The following is a 22,852-nucleotide window of genomic DNA, read 5'->3' on the forward strand; positions in this document are numbered from 1 at the left end:
TCTAGCACCTGTTCAAGCGGAAGGACCTTAATTTCCGGCATCGGGGATGGCTAGAGTTGTTGGAAGACTATGATATCACCATATTATATCATCCGGTGAAGACCAACATAGTGGCCAAAGAATTGAGTAGGAAGTCTGAGAGAATGGGCAGTTTGGCATATTTACCGGCAGTGGAGAGGCCACTAGCCATGGATGTTTGGGCTTTGGCCAAGTGGTTCATGAGATTGGATGTATCGAATCCTAGCTAGGTTCTTGCTTGTGTTGTGGCACAATCATCATTGTTGGAGCGTATCAAGGTTTGCTAGTTGCATGATCCTCACTTGTTGGTGTTGAAGGACACGGTGCCAAGGAGGTTGTGATTGGAGATGATGGTGTTATGAGGCTTTAGGGCCGGATTTGTGTTTCAAATGTTGATGGGTTGAGAGAGTAGATCCTCTAGCAGGCTCACAGCTTGTGCTATTCCATTCACCCTAGTGTGGTGAAGATATATTGTGACTTGAAACAACACTATTGGTGGCAGAGAATGATGAAAGGTATTGTCACTTATGTCTCTCGGTGTTTGACCTGCCAACAGGTGAAGTATGAGAATTAGAAATTATGTGGGTTGTTACACCCATGTTTTCGTACGTGAGAGTATTCGTAAGTCAATTCATGTAAGCTCAGAAATGAGATCAACTTTGAAAGTATATAAAGTAAGTTACCATGTTACCTCTGATGTTACATATATTGAAGATCATGAACAACAAATACAAAGAGAGTTGGAAGGTTTAAGAAGCTAAGGAATTGAAGAAAATAATGTTTCATCAAAAGTCGACAAATTGGGAATGTAATAACATATAATTTTGGGGTGAGACTAGGGTGATTAACTTGATAATAAGGTTATGTTATGAGCTATGTTAGTTGTATGATAATCGTGTATTATGTTTGAAGTCAAGTGAGTTGTGGAACAAAAGTCGATGAAAGTCATCGCAAGTTACGTTTATAAGTTTTACTGAAAATTTGGGTCGAATGTAACTGTGTTTTTCTCCTAATATTATTAGAGTTATAGCATGTTCCACCCATCAAAATGAAGCTCTATGAGTGTACTTTCTAACTCATTAAACCGTTTGTCAATAAGACATCGGAGTAGAGAGATATATGCATTTTTCCGAGACTATGTTGGGCTGTTTTGTAGTATTTTGTGGTGTATATAAGGTTGGAAAATAATGTATATGTGTTGATATTGTTGTGTTCTTGTGTTGTTGGTATTATCTTGAATTTGGATGAAGTAAGTATTATAGGGGAGATGCTGCCCATTTTTATACAGAATAAGCTTGTCGTTCATTGTGCGATAGTTGTACCTTTCGTAACTTAATGATAGTATTATTGTAATTGTCAGAGAATAGGGTGCGAAGATGCGAGTTCAACTTGGTGATTTAAAAGATTGTGATAAGGTATGTTAAGGCTAATCCCTTCCTTCATTTTGGTATGATCTCATAATTATATATGTTTGATAACGAGGCATAAAGAGAAGTTCATACTCCCGAATTTATATACATTATCCTAGTCTCATAAATTACAGTATTCTCCCTTATTGGGACTTCATATCCAATTGAGTATTGTCTTCTTCCAGTCAACAAAGTAGAGAGTCTATATATACAGTATTACAATATTTTCATTACCACCGAGCTATAATTGATGGGCAGGCCCCTATTGGGCAACCTCTGATCAGATGGTAAGTTAAATACCGATCCTACTATGGCCGAGCACCTATGAGAGAGCCTAGTTGGTCGAGATACAGAGCCTAGCATGGCCGAGCTCCTATGAGCGAGCCTACTATGGCAGAGCAGTTATATGTATATACCGAGCCTTATAGGGCCGGACATCTATTTTACTTACTATATTGAGAGAGTTGATTCAGTATCAGCAGGTAAGCATATCTTCAGATTATCTTTGACTTCCAGCTACTTGCAGTTACTATATTATCCGTTTAGTTTCAGATTTCATTATATTGCCTTACATACTTGGTACATTATTTCATATTGAAGTCCCTTTTTTGGGGGCGCTGCATTTCATGTGTGCAAGTTCAAACAGAAAGACAGATAGGCCTTCTCATTAAGTGTTGCTCGAGTTCAGCTTGATCGGTAAGCTCCATGCCTTTCGGAGTTGTCGGGTCTAGAACCTTATGTACATATTATATATATATTTGTATACATGTTATCAGTAGGTCGGGAAGCTGTTCCGATCACAGTATATGCATTAGTAGAGGCTTGTAGACATATCCAGTCAGTTAGTGTTGGGCTTGTAGGCCTTGTATGTATATTTGGTTGGTTTTTCCGCTGCAATAATTATGACAGCCTTGCCGGCCCAGCTTATATTGATATTTAGTCAGCATTTGCAGTTGTTTTGCAATGTGTCCCATGGCCAAAGTATGACATCACATGATCAGAGTTCCTTAGTCGCAACTTGGTACACAAGGATAGGTGAGGCACCGGGTGCCGATCTCGCTCCCAAGTTCGGGGCGTGACATGGGTTGATTCAGAGATTGGAGATACCGGAGTGGAAATGGGAGCACATCATTATGGATTTTCTAGTAGGCTTACCACAGACCTTAAGAAAATAGGACACAGTCTAGGTTATTGTGGACCGGTTGACTAAGTCGGCACACTTTATTCTGGTGATGACTTCCCATTGTTTATACCGGTTGGCTCAGATTTACATCCAGGAGATTATCCGCCTATACGGTATGCCCATTTTTATCATTTCTGACCGAGGCACAGAGTTCAAATTTCTGACCGAGCTTCGACCATGTCAGCTCCAAATCACAAGGCTTCGAGCTACTCAGGCTACAAGCCAAACCTTCCTAGGTGCTCGAACATCGCCGCAAACAACTTGAAATTGAGGTTCTCCCCGAACCGACGACGGGTCAGGCAAAATCATTTCAAAAGTCCTTAATGAGAGGAAAACAAAGCCTACATATGCCTAAAGGCAAAGCTTAAGAGCCATTGTCGCAAGCCTAACGAGCCTCAAGGCCACACACATAAAAGGACGCTTCGACCCAAGGCGTAAGAGTCATTGTCGCCAGCCCATACAAATGCAAAACTTGAGGGTTGATTGAGCTCAAGTCGAAACCCGACTCGGAGACTGAACCCAAAATAATTAATATTCAAATGCCTCAGGGCAGGGCGTAAGAGCCATTATTGCCAGCCCGCACAAATACAAAACTTGAGGGTCGATTGAGCTCGAGTCGAAACCAGACTCAGAGACTCAACCCAAAATAGTTAAAATACAAACGCCTCAGGGCAAAGCATAAAAGCCATTATCGCCAATCTAATGAGCCCCAGGGCCGTATCACGAATCTAAGGATTCTTGCCAACTTTAAAACAGGATCACGTGGCTGAATTCTCGACAAAAATGGGAGTGGAAGAAGCAAATTCACATGGTTTACTTTATACATATTCCAATATGAAAGTATTATATACTAACAGGTAAATCAACAGAATCCTAATCCATTGTCGAGCCTACATTCTCAATGGCTCCCCCGAGGGTTGCATCCTGACAGCTACGAGTCCCCCAACGGCCCCTTCTCAATGGCATCTTCCTTTTTCGGGGATCCACCCTCATTTTTAGCATCGCCCAAGCTGTCATCGGGCATACCGCCAACAGTCTACTTTCGAGAATCCGGCCAAGCACGATCCATAGCTCGAGGTAAATTCAGGCTAGCCTCCTCAAATGCCCTCTCAACGTGAGTAGTTGCGACAGTAGCTTCCTCCCCATGCAAGGTTACAAGCGCCTCGGCTTCGACTTTGATCCTAGATAGTGCAGCTACCAGCTCATAATGGAGACCTCTGTACTTGTCACTATCCTTCTTTGCATCCTGGAGCTGACCCTCAACTGAGGTTACGTTCCCCCAGAGGGTGTCCCTCTCGGAAGTTATTTCCCTTATACACCGACTGAGCTCGGAAATTTCAGCATCTCTAGCCCGGAGCCCCTCTCTCAGTAGGGCGTTTTCCTTCTCAAACTGCACAAATCAGGTCCGAGATGTTAAAAACACTGGAATCTAACAAAGATTCAGATAATAGTAAATGGGGGATGAATAACCTGCTTCATAAGATAGGCTTTCTCATGCTCGCGGCGGTTCACCTCATCCTGGTATTGGGTGAAAGCCTGGCTGTAAAGCATTTTGGCCTGAAGCCACAAAAAGGACAAGTTAGAAAAACAAAGATCGAAGCAGCCCAGAGCAGCAGACAGGGTTAGCAAAAATTACCCGCTCGCAAAGTCTGCCCATTTCACCAAAAACGAATGAAGCGTCAACCTCAGGAATTCCCTCAAGAATGGTTGGCGGTCTCTCGAGCGCATCTCCACCTTTGACTGGTGCCCCTTGCATCGAAGGGCTCTTCACACGGAGCATCTTGCACTCCATGAGGTGGTAGAATCACTCCCTAAGGAGAATCAATAACGATCACAGAGTTGGCAGGATCAAGCAAAGTCTCCATCCCTTGTTCACCCTGGACCCCAAAGCTGGCCCCCTCTGAACTGCCTAACAAGGGCACCTCGACTCGGGGAGAATCCTGGTGGACAACCAAGTTGGGGGGTAGTACTCGATACTCCATCCACTGCCTCCCCACCAAAATGATGGACCACAGCTGTATCAGGCTCTGGTTCGGGAGCCTCCATCCCCGCGGCCTGAGGATCGGCCGAGTCTATACGTTACTCGGGGGCTGTTGGGAAGCTACATTCCCCCTCGTCTTCAACTCGAGGGTTTCCCGCCGTCTCTGGGGTTAGAGATGCTGGGTCGACCTTGGATTCTTCCACCTTAACCCTCTTGAACTCCGGCAGCCCGACCGACAGACCCCCCTATCTTCTCTTCTTCTCACCAGGTACTAGGGCGTCCCCATCAACGGGTGGTTCCTTCTTTATCAAAGGGACATCCCCCATACCTACACAAATTCAGAAGTTAAACACAAAGAATGAAGAATGCTACTAATAGCGATTTGCATCAAAGGGGCGGATGCAGCAGGGTTCAGAGCTTATCATGATCTTTGGCTTTCCATCGGGCTTGGCATAAATCTCGCCACACTCGTTCGACATATGGGCAAATCGAGTATAAGCGGCCGACCCAATCCTGGAGGTCCGAAACCGCACCGGGGTAGGTTGCTATGGCTAAAAAACAATAGAAATAGATTTAGATGCTTGGAAAAAATATTGTCAAAAAGAAGCAAAGGAAGACCCGACAACATGTTTACTTACGCCCCACGTTCCACCTCTCGGGGAACGATATCTTTTCCGCTGGGATCAGGTCAGAAGTTCTCACTCGGACGAATCGTCTTACCCATTCCCCGTTCTCAAGCTCTTCGATGCAGGCAAAGAGGGACCTCGGGGCTCGACAGTGGAGTTTGATTAGTCCCCTACGGAAGAGACGAGAACTATACATCCTGATTAGGTGGTTGAGGGTGAAGGGAAACTCCTCTATCATATTTGTGTAATGCCTGATCATATAGACAATGCCAGAATGAAGGATGAATTTAACCAAGGGTTACCTAATACTGTCGACAGAAGTCGAAATTCACGGGGTGGATCGGGGGCGAGGATTGCCACCACCGGCCCCCAGGTGAATGGATAGGTGTACACACTCGAAAAGCCAGCTTTATGAGCCGTAATATCTTCTTCCTGAGCAAGGATCTCCACAAGCATGGTATCCCCCCAGCTGCAGTCAGCCCTCACTCTCCCGACATCTGTTATCGAGCTGATATATCGAGTTACGGACTCGTGACGCTCTGGCTTTGAGGAAGGTCTCTCGACCTTAAAATTGGAGGTCATCACAAAAGATCCTAGGATACATCCTCAGCACGAGGAGGTGTGGCCATTCACCTTGAGAAAGAAGCGAAAAGGATGAGACCGCAACCTCCTGAGAAGCAGAGGTGGAAGTTTTTGCCATCCTTAGAAGATTCTAGAGGAAGAAAAAGAGTTGCGTTCCGGACAAAAAATGAGAGAAAAGGAAGAGCAAACCTTTTCAGGGATTTGGGCATGCAATGGGTTATAAAAAATAAGAAGGGGATTATTTATAAAAGCACCGTGTGTGCATTGAAGAAGGCCAAGAGGCAGCCAACTGCCATAGTCAATATGGAAACCTGCAGGAGCAGCATGCGTGTTGTATCTTGGCATCTTGTGGCCGTTGCCGATTACAAGAATATCGAAGGAGGAAGAAATTCAAGGTCGTTTCTTATCACTTTCACTCTAAGAAATGGGGAGACTTTCTGTATGCGGTAAAATCGGGGGCCCGATTTCCCCTTCATTAGGTTATCTCGCGGATATTCTTCTCGAGGCTCGAAGCCGAGGTCGAGACCTACTTTCGGGAGCCATTGGGTTTTAGCCCCAGGGGCAGTGCATACGACCCAACGATGATGCCGAGGATGGGGAGTTCCCAAGGCGAGCAGATAGCACTGGCAGAGTCTGGTGTCACGTCTAGTCATCCCATCTCCATACCTTTACAATTAATGCATTTTGTACTATGTTGGGATTCCGCTCCTATATAAAAGGGATCCTTTCCATTTTGTAGGGCTCTCCTGTTGTTTCCCCAACTATTCTACACAAGATAAATAATAACTCTCTCTCTCTCTCTCTCTTCTCTCTAACATATTCTCTCAGTATTATTGTTCATATTTATTGCCTTCATACTTGTTCTTCATTTATTGCTTGTCATTGGCCATAGAGAGCCTCCCCTAATTATATCCTAACTGTTAGCCCTTTCCCGATTATCCTTGATAGCTCGAGCTCGATCCCAGGCATCGACCTCGAGGCCTCTCATCAGTCAGTTCGAGGCCCGAATAGCTAACCCCTCGGCTTGGTTATAACTCTACTTTAGTTCGTATTTTGTCTTTAAAATTCACATACCTAGCATCAACTTCTTAACAACTAGCATAAAAATAGATCACGCATTTTTAGAGTCCCATCAACAAATTTAATTGTTATTACCATGTTCACGGTAAACAATAGGTGTGCTGAAGTTCTTTGCTCGATACTTTGTAGAACTTGCGAATATGGCCATATCTTATTTCATAGATCTGGTCATCCATGCGTATGGCTTTACTGCATCTACATGGGTCATGCTATACCATAATTTTTTTACTTCAATTTATCGTTATTGAGGTATGCTTACCAAACTCCAAGTTACTTTTGTTGCCTATCCTTTAGGTATAAATCTAAGTCCTTTAATGCTCCTTCATTACCGTTCGTCTTAAGAATCGTGGTCTGATCTCATGTCATACTTTGTAACTTATATCCATCCATTTTTGATTCACCTCAATGTCGATCTACAATCCGCCATTGATAACTGAAACCTCTTACGTAATATCTTGCCAGTAGAGCTTACGTTACATCGAGAAATACTTTAAGTCATTTCCATAATCGTATCATAATATCTGAATATGATTCACCTTATAGGGGTATTCTAATCCTGTGCTGTTCACGAAATATTTTCTCCTCCTTCCCCTTTTTTTTTCCTTCAATGCATTATTCAATCAACGGCCCAAACATTATCTTTTATCTGTCACAATTACAACCTCATTTATTATCAGGTCAGCATTCCATTTCTTCTAAATGTTGCTAGTCATAGACTCCTTTGAGCTCATTCAAGCTATACTGAGCTTTATATAATTTAGAGAACCCATCATCTCCCTTGTTTTCACGGGCTTAATCCGAGGACTTATGCATTTTTGTCATTTTCTCACTTTCCCTTTTCTTATCCTTACTCCTGTCTTTCTAAAACCTTGTCGTTCTATCATACTTTACCTTGCGACCTATTTCTTTATGATTTTCTGCAACATCGAGACATCATATCGTCTCTAACTCTTCTTTCACTCTCTAATTAGACCTTTCGGTACCTAGAAACTATAGGCTGGAAGGTATGCCACTGACGACGCTGCTATCATTCCTTGATATTGAATCCCCGCGCTTCTAGGCCCTTATCTGCAGTATGGACTATTCATAACCTTCTGTGTTTGATTATCTTGTACATTGTTCACCTTTTTCCTGCTTACCTTAAAATATTGCCTCACATTCTTCTATCTCTTTCATAACCTCCCTTCCACATAGGTATAACTTATCTCCACAACCTGAAGCTCTATTATAATACTTGCACCTTTGGTGCATACACAATCTGATGGGAGCTTCATACTGACTTCTTATGAGGCTGGTACACTTCAGTTGTCTTCATAGTAGAGCCATTATAAAATATGGCTACTCTACTATCTCTCTTATACTTCTGCTATTTACGAGTGATCCTGAGGTCTATAATCTATGATTCTCTTGGTCCATTCCTATTTTACTTAGTTGATGTAACTCTTTAGTTTCCTCTTCTTTCTGATCAGTCTTTATGTAGGATTAAGCTATCTTTCGATCTGCGGCTCCTAGTATTAGTTATTACTTTAGCCTTTCATAGGCGCTGAGGGATATTCATGATAAAATCATTTAACAATTCAATCCTTCGTCTATGACCTGGGCTCAATTCTTTCTTTGAACATATACCAGAATTTTCTAAGGTTGTATATGCTGCATGTATAAAACTCCAAACCCTTAAGTGAGTTCATAACGTAACCAACTCTGGATCAAAGATCGAATAATTTCTTTCGTTCTATTTTAGCCTTTTTTCAACATAAGCTGTTACTTTTCCTGGTCTTTCTACCCCCTTATTGCGTCCATACTTAGCTTATCTTAGTGCCCACACATGCCAGAGTTTTCGTGCAACTCATATGATCTCGAATATTACTTTTAATTTTACTTCCTCTTCACTAGCCACAGTAGGTTCCTCTTTCTTATGGAGGACGTACAATGTTGTTGTGAAGTTGTTGTTACAAGACCATTTCCTCTTTAAGTCACTGTGCTTAGGTTGAACCTTCTTCCTCATTTCCTCAGCTAGTCTTTCACTGTAGTACTTAGGGAGAACCCTCTGACTCTTGTAAAGCCGCGAGCTTATTACATCGTATACCCAATAAAATTGTTGATGTCCTTCCTCGCCTACAATTAACCGTAGTTACTTAACTCCTCACCCTTGTGCTTGTAGGGTTGTTTCTAAACTGATACTTGACTATCTTTCTAGTGGCACTCTCTTTTATTTCCATAACATTCATAAGGTACCTTTAAGTACCCTAACTCCTATTTGAACGTATCTCACATATTATAATGATATTATAGCAAGGCTAAATTTTCCATGTTGGGGTCTACTACATTTATCTTGCATGATCTGCTGATTTGTCTGTAACTTCTTGTCAAGTCATGACTAGGATCTTCCTAAATCAACTACTAATTACTTGTCGGCCCATTCTCATATCCATATTCTGCATAATCTTTCTTGGGTTATTTCCTTGTCTTAACTTACCTCACGTGCTGACTCCTTATCTATCAATAACATTTCGGGCAGGAACCCTTACTCCCCCCCTTTTTTTTTACTTCGTGCTTACATAACGTCCTGGAATCGTAGCATATCTGTAATATTGGGATAAGTGCAATCTCATCCCTTTTTCATTTCTATCGCATTCTTCTTTTATCATTCCATATTCCTAGAACCACTTAATTCTAACTTAATGCCACCTCACTCCACATTCCCCCCTTTAGGGATGTACTAATGTTTACCGCTACAACAATCTACCTATAGATGGTCTACCTCTTCATCATTGGCGTCTTCTCACATTACCGATGACCCTTACTTGCCTTGCGGTAATTCTTTTGTATCAAGGATAACGAAATTCCTTACTCGCGGGGGTGGCACTTAGTGTAAATGGCACACATAGTCCCTTAAGCTTAACTTTGCTCACATTGCTTGCTTTAGAGAAGCGTCTTCCTAAGTGACCATTCTATGAATTTCTCTTGAATATTTTTCTGTTGTCTATTCTATTATCGCTGGAAAAATGTCTGAAACTCTCATGATGCTGAGTATTATCCAATCACTCTATCCCTGATTCGCGTTTAGTTTACCTTGTTCACCAGCCCATACTGATTCCTATTATTCTGGGGTCTAACGTTTCCTTCCGGCAGTTGCGTTGGAGTCACAACTTATTTCTCAAAGTGAGGATACGACTTTATGGCTTATACTCTTTTGTTGTCTCAAGGCCTGTCACCTCTCGTCCTTTCCTTTACTTGACTCTAGACTTTGTAATACTGTCATCTTTTGTACCTACCATTGCTATCCATGTATCACATCTTACTCTTAATGCTTCATTAGATCTTTTCTTATTTCCTGCTAACCTTTCTGTCTATCACTTTATTCTGAAAACTTTAACAAGATATTCTTTTATAGCTCCCCTTTGCTCCATCCACTGGCTCTTCGGGTTGCCTAGCATTATCTCTCTACTAGGGACGGGAGTCATACTAAGGTAATATTTATCCCTTCAAGGCTTCCAGTGTCTATCTTTATAGTACTCATATCTACCTATACTATTTTAAAGTACGCCACATGGGTGTCTCACAAGGAGAACTATTTGCACATCATCAATATCCTTCAGCAAATGTCAACTACCACAAACAATTCATTCACTATTTTGGGTTACTCTAACCCCAGCCGGACCTTGATGTTCCGTCCTTCTCTTAAACCATATCCATTACTTCTATAGAGCATAATTGAGATGGGTACAACCAATTATACATACCTCTGTTACTCTTGAATATAACTCAAAAAGCTTATATTCTTCTGCCTGAATTATAAACAATTTTAACCTTCATTAATTGGGCGCCTCGTACTCTTCTTCATCTTGCTTCTTTTGCTTGTTGAAACTTGTATTTATTTTCTGAATTTCTCATTTTCTCTTACCATTAAGGTGGATAGGTATTCTTGCCTTAAGGGCTCTTATCAGGAAACTTACACATTTCAGTACACCCATGATCTGCCAAAAACCTCACATTTACTTATCTTAGGCATCATACAAAAATCCAATTTCTCTGACTCAGCTCTTCCACAACTATCTCTCTTTCCAACCTTATTTCCGGATGTAGGTATCATCTTATTACGAATAAAATAGAATTTCGGAATTTGAATTCTTATAAGTGAGCTCTACCACACAATCTAGAGTAATAAGAAAGAGTGACAATCCTAAATACCCTGTAGCCTCCTGCTGATAAGTGTGGTGCACGACACACCTATAAACAAGAGTCTACTAGATACAGCTTGTAGACTCCCTAGGACAGAACTGCTCTGATACCACTTTTGTCACGACCAAAACCGATGGGCCGCGATGGGCACCCGGTACCTTACTCAATTGAGTACCAACATAACGTATCTTTTCATGTCATACTGTCATAGATAACTAAGCCGGAGAGGATACCGTGAAATGGGTAGAATACAACAAGTAATGCCGACTTATACATAATACATATAGGCCTCTAAGACCAAAATAACCACTTGAACACTGAACATAGGCTGACAATGCCATACAATCTTTTACATACATGACATCTGTCTACAAGCCTCTAAGAATACATAGTTTTCATAAAGGTCGGGACAGAGTCCCGCCATACCAAACAATACACATCTAACTCATACTAACCAAACAAGCAACTCCGAAGCAAATGGAGCGTACCAACATCTTTCGCTGAGCTGATAGCCTACTTGGAGGGCTCTCGACCTGTCTATCGGTACCTTCGGGCATGAAATGCAGTGTCCCCAGGAAAAAGGGACGTCAGTACGAATAATGTACTGAGTATGTAAGGTACATAAATAAGTACATAATAGATATGGAGGGAAATATAAAGTAAATGACTCCACCTGTAAGTCTGAATAACTGTGTAAATCATGAAATAATTATAGTATCATGCATATGCATATGTATGTCATGTCATGCATAGATACATGTCTCATAACATCATCAGCCTCTAAGGGCATCTCATCATGTCATCTTGGCCACTGTGGGCAAAATCATCAACATATACGAGTTGATCAGGTGGTGATGCGTATATAATGTCATAACCTTTCCCATATTCCATATACATATATATACATACATATTTACACGTATATAATGTCATCTGGTCATGGGTCAATGCACATGAATGCAATGCATGAAAAGTACGTTAATAAAATCTTTCAGAATTTCATAAGACCATTTTGCCTTTGAGTAATATCATAAAGTAAACTCTTCTCAACTTTCATATTTTTCTGAGACCCATGAACAGATGATAGAATATTATGACACATGGAAATTCAAGAACATAGATATCTCTAATACTTCTATGAATAGAGTCATTTATGCAATTGGCGCATTTGCTCGTTTCTTCTTTATAACTTGGACCATGCCGAAAAGAAAGAAGGGATGGCCTTAACATACCTGGTGCAGGGAAAACTCCGTATAATACTCTTGAAGATTGCACCGCAACCTTTTGGAATCGCAAAATTTTACGTTGCTACGATTCTAACAATTTCCATTGGAAACCTTCATGGATTGAATTTATAACCCCAAAATCGAATTGAATCTTGCTTCTGTTCTTGAAGTCTTGAACGAATTAAGCTTCTATTTTTTTTTTGGAAGCAATTGATCGGATCGAACTAAGCCTATACTTGGATAATTGGATTGAAAATGGTATATAGGAGACTTTCTTGGATAATGAACGGTCTGACTTTCCATTGTCTAAATGGAAAATGTAATAGTTTGGAAAATGCAACAAGTCTTTGTCTCAATGGAAGATAAGACTTATAACAAGTTTTATTTGGTTAAATTCCCATCTATCCTTATGTAGACACCTAAGAATGAATGACAAAGAATCATTCTTAGTCTTGTGGCTTTGTGCCACGTTTTTGTGGGGAAACTTATTAATTCTTATCCACTTATTAGTTAACTGGGTAATGTCCTGTTACCCAGTAATCAAACAATTACCCGCATAATTGAGAATTATTCCCATTATCTTAAAATACTATTCACTTTTCACATACCTTATACACCTTACTATCATGGTCATGTGGTACTTTGTATGGTACTAGTCCATAAATACTAGGTATTTTAGCTCGGGCCGTATTTCATCCCAAAATACCAAATTTCAACGAAATTCATTTTCTTCGAATTGCTTCCCCTCTCACCTTCACGAATTTATTCATCACTTACAATCCTTATAATCTCCAAATAATCTTTTCCTTGGACTGATGTAAATTACCTTACGACAAATACAACGTACAATACTATAGGGTGCAACATCGTCGTAACTTAATACTACGAAGCGAAACATCATCGTAATTTAATACTACAAAGCATAACATCACAGTAATGTAATACTGCTGGGTGCAACACTGTCGCAACTTAATACTACAAAGCGTAACATCACCGTAATGTAATAATGCAAGGCGTAACATCATCGTAATATAATACTGCAGGACGTAACATCATCGTAATATATTACTGCAGAGGGTAACATCATCGTAATATATTACTGCAGAGCATAACATCGTCGTAATATAATACTGCGGAATGTAATATCGACGTTATATTGCGGGGCGTAACACTAAATTTGCTTCCCACCTTGCTTGGCATTGTGTTGTTGTGAATGTTTCGCGAGGAAAAGTAAACGGTGTTACCGTGCCTTATTTGCATATTGATATATTTGTTAGAGTGAACGAGAGGCTAAATCATGAAGGGTGATACCGTGCACTAGCTTGCTATGTTAATATTATCATGTGAGGATGAGAATAAAAGCACGAAGGATGATACCATGCACATACTATTTTTATACTACATAGTGAGGGTGAGAGTAAAAGCACGAAGGGTGACACCGTGTGTCACGCCCCCTTTTCCCTCTTTGCATCGGAGAATCGGGTTTATGATATTTTGGGTATAGGAAAACTCATTCCTTTTGGGAACTGGGTTTGTATTTAAAGAGTCACCACCTAATGATTTAAGATGCATTAGGACACCTATAGGGTTTATTTCTAAGTTTGTTTGATAACCAGAGATGGGGTAAGGGATTGAAATTATCCTAAGGGGAAGGTATTAGTCACCCCTCAGGATCCACTAATGTGGTTCTCGGCCAGAGAGTTTTGTGAATTTCGTACAATTAGCAGATAGACAAGTATAGGCTCAAATAGTAGGGGATTTGAGTTTGAACACATAAGAGCTTGAAAACAATATTAAAAGGCGAATTTTGAAAAGGAGTTACAATTCTACAAATACTTGAGAATATAAAAGGGAGGGGATCCTAGGTTTATTCATAATATGGATCACATCAATGCGATACCCGGTATGACACTCCTCAGAAGAGGGGATACACGTGTTATTAGTGCGCCGGTCATCATATCAATGTCTACCCCCCCTCCGGTTAAGATATTAAAGAGCGGATTGGTCTCGACCCATATTGTATGCTATTACCCGTCCCATTCCTATCAGTCCCGGCGGAATTTAGGACCACTATTCCTATAAGAGGAAGGATTTTAGGCTGACTCTTGGGTTTTAAAGGTAAAAAAGGCTAAGGCGACATACAAAACACATAGGAATGCATATTAGGGGAAGCATATAAATAATTAAGAGGCTCATATATACCTTCTCAAATAAAGCACATAAATAGAATGACTTAAGCACATTTAGGGTTAGAATTTAAAGGTACTAAGGCAGAGGGTTTTAATTGTTTGAAGCAGAACAATTTATTACTTAACTCAGATAAGAAGTCTGAATCAGGCATGCCTGCTGGTTGTAGCAGTTGCTAATTAAACAAAGGCGGATTCAATTTTATCATTATCACCTAGGGCTTGCCTAAGTGTGTATTGGTGATGTCCTATAAGCATGATGTCTATTACTGATTAGGAATACAGTAAAGTAGTGGTTAAATTAAACATGCGATTTGGATCCTATAGGCATGCTTTCTAAACCGTATTAATAAAAGGAGTAGGTTGTTTAAACTGATTCAGAACAGTACAAGTCAAACTGATTTTTAATTAGACTAAAACTGGTTTCAGATCCTACAGACATGATCTCTATTATTGCTGATTTTAACCCTACATACTTGGTATCTAAGTATTAAAGGCTGATTTGGTCTTATAGGCATGATATCTAATTGAAAATGAAATGAAGCAGGCAGGATTTACAGCGAAATTCTTATAGGCATGATTTTTATAAAAATACTGCTTTTAATCCTATAGACATGACATCTAATTTCAAAGCTAATTTTTAACCTTGTAGACATGATGTCTGATTTTAGATCCTATAGGCATGGTGTCTAAGTGTGGAATTAAAACATGCAGAATTTATTAAACAGATCCTATAGGCATGTTATCTAAGTGTAGAATTAAAACATGGAGAATTTATTAAACAGATTCTATAGGCATGTTATCTAAGTGTAGAACTAAAACATGCAAAATATATTAAAATAGATCCTATAGGCATGTTATCTAACTATGGTAATAAACATATAGAATTTATTAAAAACAGAACAAAACCTATAGGCATGTTCTCTACCCTGCTAATAGCTAAACATGCATAATTTCCCCATCCCTTTTCGCTAACCAACCCCAATATTTGATACAAATCATCACAAACCAAAAATGAATGAATTACCCCCGAAAAGCAAAATAAGAAGTTACAACCATAGGAAGCCTGATTCTGACGTCCTCTTTGAGTTATGGGATAAACTACCTCAAATGCCAACGTTGTTTCAAAGCCTTTTTCAGACCTGGGTGTGTCAAAGTTCCCTAAGGTCTCAAGGGACCCTGGGAAGTGCTTACACCCAGGTTTGCATAACCAGATAGAGATGAGTGCGGTGTGGAAGGGCCAACCCTTATGTGTCCAAGTTCATAGGGAGCTCAAAGGTCCCAAGGCAAGGCTCACAAAAGGGGGGCAGAACCTAGGTTCTAAGAGTATAGTGGAAGTGCAGAAACAGAGATTTATTTAAAACTGGGTTGAGAATAGTAAGGGTGATTTGAAAATAGTAGTAGTAAAACTTAAACTACACGGAATCAGTAATTGCACAAAGGGGGCAGGGGTTTTAGGAATACATAGCATGAAGCATATGACCCTAGAAAGGGTCAGGTTTGGACATGCATAGCAATAGATGATGTTGGCATGCCCACAAACCAGCTAGAGAACACAAACACAAAGAGGGGATATGAGGTTTGGGATTCATACACATAGGGGAGCATTAATTTAAAAGGGGCAGGGAACATTATTTCACATCCTAATAATGTAACTTGATTACAGAAACATAATCAAAAGTAAACAAGAATGAGAGAAGTTGGAACAATTAGAGGAACATGTTGTTGTTGATGCATGAAAATTAACTAGGACATACCATTAAAGAGGCCAAGTGCAGAAAGGAGAAGTAAGAAAATTTCCACAGCCTAGCGTTGGCTTTTAGCCGGCTAGACAAAGCAGTAACACAAGTAGTAATAGAGAAAAGAGAGAGTTTTGAGTGAAGTGTGTGTTCTGAACTCAGATGGTTCGTGTCTTTGAAAGAAAAGAGGGTGAGTATTTATAGTTTTGAAAACAGGTGGAGAATAAGGTAATAAGTAAAGTTTTAACAAAAACATGGAAACAATCACAAATTAGAATCAATTACCACAAGTGATTCCCTTTAATTAAGGAATCACTGTTTAACGGGTAGCATCAGGTTTAATTAAGGAAAGAAAATCAGTTTGGAGACAGATTGATTATTGCCATAAAAGGGGCAGTAAAAGCATAAAGTAAACAATCAAGTCTAAGTACAAATATATGCTTATTTTGGAAAAGATTCAGCAAGGTAAAACATCACAGTAAGGGGAAAGGAATCAATTAATTTTAAACAGGCGAGTGAAATTAGGGGTCATAAAAGAAAAACTTTTGCAATCAGTCACCAGATCAAGATCAATCAAGGAAGAAACATGATTCTGCACTTCAGTATATAAATAGAGTGTATAGAAGCATCAGACATGCGAGGCCAAACATATTGTCAAAAGAGATAACACAATCATACAGTAGTGGCAGAAACAAACTAGGATTCAGTAGTAAGGAAAATATTCGAAACACAGTAGTCAAGTATGTCAAGTGGTCACAGAGAATCAACAGTGAAGAAAACATAGCGACAGGTAAAGAGAATCAGAAACAAGTAAAGGTCTCACAGTATCAAGTGAGGAAAACCTTTTAAGAAATTAGGGCTTTGATAGTAGTCGAGTTTTTAGAGATGATAAGAACTCAAAATCAAACAAGTCAAACAAAGAAAAGAGAGTCAGAAACAAAGAACAAGTATACATTTAGGCAAACAACTTCAGAACTCGGATAGGACCAAAAGGGGACTAAGGTTTTAACATGCTGAAACAGATAGAAGAACGACATGAGCAAAACATAGCAAAATCACAAACACATTAAAATCAGAGAAGAGATCTTTTGAAATAACTTAAAGGAAAACCCTAATCGTCGAAAAAATGAAGAGTCATTTTAAAAGAAAAGTTGAAGAACCTTCAAGAAAACACTTAAGAAAATCATAGTAAGCACAGATCTATGGCAAATTTGAAATAAAACCAAAAGATCTTAAAGATTAGGGTTTCGAAATACCCAGAAAAGGTGAGAAAGGCCCTGAAAGTTACCGTTCTAACCAGGAGAGTCAAAGATCTGACTCGAACGGCCATGGCTGGCCGGAGAAAGGTCGTGGATGACCAGAGAAAGACCATGAACTGAAGTCGAGCAAGGACTGGACCAGAGCCCTTCGAGGTCTGGCCATGAAACCACCGAAACAAACACCCAAGAGTCATAGGAGACCACTACACATCTCCAATGGCCATGGGAGACCATGGATTAGGCAGGGTTTAGGGTGGATTAGGGTGGGATTAGATGGCGGCGGCTAGGGTTCATGAGGGTTTTAGAGAGAATTGATAGGGAAAGGGAATTCAAGGGCGGCGTTTGGTGAAGAATGAGACAGGGTAAGGGGTCGTTTAAGGTTAAAAAAGGTTAGGGGAAACAGTGGTGTCGTTGATCAAAATGATCAACGACCTAGATTTAAAAGGGTAGGTGGGGAATCCGAGTTTGGGTCAATTTAATTGGGTTGGAATTGGGGTCAGATTTAGGCTATAATTGAAATGTAATTGAGTTGTTATTTAAATAGCCAATTTTCCCTTTTAAATTTATAAAAAAATAGTAAATTAATTTCTAGAACTAAATTGAAAGCACTAAAATGATTTATAACATATAATTAACAATTTAAAAATGCAGGACTTAATTTTATGAGTATAAAATATAATTGAATCTTAAAAGGGCTAATATTGCAATTATATGCAATTTAACTTAAAAATACTAAATAAATTTGTAAAAATATGCAAAAATTACCTTAGCTATATTTTAGCATAAATATAAAAATCCAACAAATGAAATACCAAAATAATGATTTTGGAAATAATTATTGGGGGTTTTTATGGATAAAAAGGGGAAATAAATTGATTTAAAAACCTTTAAAAATTATAAAAAAATAATAATAAAACATTTGGACATGCTTATATATGCATATATATGCTATTTTTCATATTGAAAAATATATAGGGAAAAATTGGGTATCAACACCGTGCACTTGCATTTATAATATATGGCGAGGATGAGAGTAAAAACACGAAGGGTAATGCCGTGTAATTTATTAATTTTATTGCTTTTACTTGATACTTGGATTGTGAACTTAGCTTGGCAGTTCGTTGCTTATTTCGGAAAGAAAATTACTTGACGATTCTTTGCTTATTGTTCTGATTGTTGCCCCTTTTTATATGTTCTCACCCCATTATTACTTTTGATGTTTTACTTGTTATTTTATGTTGCTTTATATGTTTATCTGCACATGTTTCTAATAAGTGACTTGACTTAGCCTCGTCACTACTTCGTCGAGGTTAGACTCTACATTTACTGAGTACACTAGGTCGATTGTACTCATACTACACTTGTATACTTCTTGTGCAGATTTTGATGTTGGTACCAGCGAAGTCCCGAGAGGTACTTAGCAGATACCAGACGGTGATTCAAGGTAGAGCTGCATCCCGTTTGCAGGCCTTAGAGTCACTTTTCTATTTCTTTATATTGTTTACTTTTATTTTGGATAATATTGTATTTCTTTCAAACTTTGTATTTAGCTGGATCTAAACGCTCATGTACTTGTGACTTCATAATCTTGGGATGTTTTATATTATGTCAGGGATCAGTTATCAGATATTTATTACTTTCCTTTTTGTATTGTTTGTTGTGTTGGCTTGCCTGACATTCCGTGCTAGGCCATCATGGCCCCGTGGTTGGGATTTCGGGCCGTGATATTACGGATTCCACTTCTATCCTATGTACGGTTTCTTATTCGAGATAGTACTTCTATATTTCGAGACTATGGTGTACTTCATTTAGTAGTTCATAATTTGTACTACTAGTTCTTGAGGATTGATGTAGTATTTTCATACTTTGATGTTGATTTCATATTTATTTCCGCATTTATCTATATTGTTCAGTGGTTATTTGTGTTTGTAGATTCGTCTAGCGGGTTAGATTACGTTCGCGGTCACGGTGAGATTTTTTGTCACAACATTGAACCCTGACGTCTGGTGCTAGAAGTTCGAGCATATTTTTGCTGGACACTATTATTTGCTGGAATTCTGGTAGTGAGACGACTAAATAATTCAGGTCAAAGATGACCTAAATAACTTATTACCTCAAACATATTAGTTGGTTCGCCTATTTAAGGTGAAATCAGGATAACCCCTCTATTTACATAAAGAGATTTACTTTAAATGTTTCTTTTGATTTTTTAATGTTTTCCCTTTATGTTAATGCACATTTTGTCTTCTATGTTTCGATTGCTACTCATAACAAGTTTTCAGCGCGCGCACACATACATGTATATATACATATACATATATATATATATATATATAAATATACATACATATACATACATATACATACATACATACATATACATATATATATATATATACATACATATATATACATACATATATATACATACATATATATATATATATATATATATATATATATATATATATATATATATATATATATATATATATATATACACACAAAAATCGAGTAGCCCGATTTCAAAGTCTCAAATTGGCGCTATGAGTTCGAGTCCAAGCTACCCGAAGTGGGGGTCAGACCCGGCTAAAGGACACACACCTCGAGGGAGCAGATCGGAGGCCTGGCACGACCTACATCGAGGGCAATGCAATCTCGAAGACACTCAAGAAAGAGCGAGAATTTCTCAAGAACACGTGGATCAGGGCATAACTTAAGGGATAAGATTTCTACGAAATGGTACAGGTCTGTACTAAGTTGTTATACGCATGTACCAATATAATTCTTTACCACAATTAGCAATGTACTATATTGAGGTTTTCTCCTCCTATATAAAGGGGACCCTAATCATTTGTAAAAGACACCTTATTCATTGCAATAGAATATTCTACTCTGCTTTTCTTGTTTGCCGTGCTCAACAATTATTCTTCATTTTTATTGTTTTTACTTTACTGTTCATACTTTATTGCTCTTAGCTGACCCCGAGACCCCCAAGAGAATTGAGCTCGAGGTCTTTATCGTTCTAGCAACACTGGTTTGGTTCATCAATTCTTCTTACTTAAACTTAATATTATTTGTATATTCACTAGTATTGGAATAAATAACATATCTTTAAAACCACAAATCACATTTAATTGTTACTTCCATTTTTCGAGGTAAACAGTTTGGCACCCACCGTGGGGCTAAAGATAATAGTGATTGTTTTAGTGCTAGTTTTTTGATAACACACGTTATTCTTCGCACTTTTTTTTGTCAAAGATTTTTTGATTTCAGGTTAAGATATGTCTAGCACACAAAACGCACCTTCTCATGACAGTGAAGGTCTTGGAGAAAACAACGGTATAGGGGTCGGTGTACCACTCATAAACCCTGAGGGAGTGCCAAATGTAGAACCAATTGATATCAGTTCGCATAACGCTCTAAACACGGACGCATGCACAGACCCCGTTAGGAAGGCACACAGGGAAGCCCAAGCTGGAGGCCAGGAAACACGAGGAATGGAAGAAGGAGGATTCAGCCTCCAAGTGATATTCGAGATGTTGCAAGCTCAGCAAGTCACCATCACTCAACTTTAAAGCCAGAACAGGACTCCAAACACCGCCGAACCAGTGAACGCCCAGCATACTAAACCAGCGCTTGAAAGGCCCGATGAAAGCGGCTCGGGGACTGACCCTGCTATTATAAAAATGCTGGAAGAACTCACCAAAAGAATAGAGATCGGAGAAAAGAAAATTTAAGAAAATGACAAAAAGGTGGAGACATACAACTCGAGGGTCGACCGGATACCGGGAGCACCTCCGATTTTGAAAGGACTAGACTCGAAGAAGTTCGTGCAAAACCCATTCCCCCAGAGTGCGGCTCCGAAGCCTATCCCGAAGAAGTTTTGAATGCCAGATATCCAAAATACAACGAAACCACTGATCCCAACGAGCGCATCACCACATATACTTGTGGCATAAAAGGAAATGATTTGGAAGACGATGAGATTGAGTCTGTTTTGCTAAAAAAAAGTTTGGGAAAACTCTGTCTAAGGGTGCCATGATTTGGTACCATAACTTACCCTCAAACTCTATTGATTCGTTTGCCATATTGGCAGACTCATTTGTAAAGTCATGTGCCGGTGCCATAAAGGTTGCAACAAGGAAGTCTGATGTATTCAAAATAAAGCAAAGGGAGAACGAGATGCTGAGGGAGTTTGTGTCCCGTTTCCAGTCAGAACGAATGGAATTACCACCATTCTACGATGACTGGGCCGTACAAGCCTTCACTCAGGGGCTGAATGAATGAAGTTCGATAGCCTCAAAGCAGCTGAAGCAGAACTTGATCGAGTATCCCGCAGTGACTTGGGTGGATGTGCATAATATATACCAATTAAAAATTTGGGTGCAGGATGACCAGTTGGGAGCCCTATCAGACTTAGTTTACCCAAGCAGGTTACTAGCAAAGGAGTCAAGGAATACCGGCAGGGGGCCGAGGTTGAATAAGGAAAGGTACCGGCCATACATTGAGGATCGAAGAAACATTTCAAGGCGTAACCTACCTCGGAATGATCGAAGAGCTAATCAAGGTCAAAGCTCCCGGGGATTCATAAGCAAAACCGAGTTAGATAGGCACTTGGGACCGGCAGAGGCACCAGATTATCAGAGGTCAACTTCAACGTCGATGCCTCGGGGATCATCTCAACCATTGGAAAAATTAGAGACACTAGATGGCCCAAGCATATAAAGACCGACCCTTACCGAAGGAACCCCAACTTAATGTGCAAATATCATGGTACTCATGGGAATAGGATTGAGGGTTGCAGACAGCTTAGAGAGGAGGTAGCCCGGTTGTTCAACGAAGGGCATCTTCATGAATTTCTCAGCGACCGGGCCAAAAACCATTTCCGGGAAAGAGATGCAAATAGGAAGAATGAGCCCGAAGAACCTCAACATGTCATTCACATAATCATCGTAGGAGTCGACGTCCCATATGGACCTATACTCAAGCGTACCAAAGTGTCCATCACAAGGGAGAAACGGAGTCGGGATTACATGCCCGCGGACACCCTCACATTCAGCGAGGAAGATATCGAGGCCTCATCGTAGTCTCACAACAACGCAATGGTAATTTCTTTTCTTTTAAATAAAGTTCAAGTTAAACGTCTTCTCGTAGATCCAGGTAGTTCGGCCAATATAATGAGGTCAAGGGTCATGGAGCATCTCGGGTTGCTCGATCAAATCATATCGGCACCTTGAATCTTGAATGGCTTCAACATGGCAAGCAAAACAACGATGGGGGAAATCATCTTGCCAGTAAATGTAGCCGGGATGGTTCAAGACGCGATGTTCCAAGTGGTCGAAGGAAACTGAGGTACAACGCGCTCCTCGGGAGACCAT

The sequence above is a fragment of the Nicotiana tabacum genome, chromosome 18 (assembly GCF_000715075.1).
Source record: "Nicotiana tabacum cultivar K326 chromosome 18, ASM71507v2, whole genome shotgun sequence".
NCBI classification, from domain to species: Eukaryota; Viridiplantae; Streptophyta; class Magnoliopsida; order Solanales; family Solanaceae; genus Nicotiana; species Nicotiana tabacum.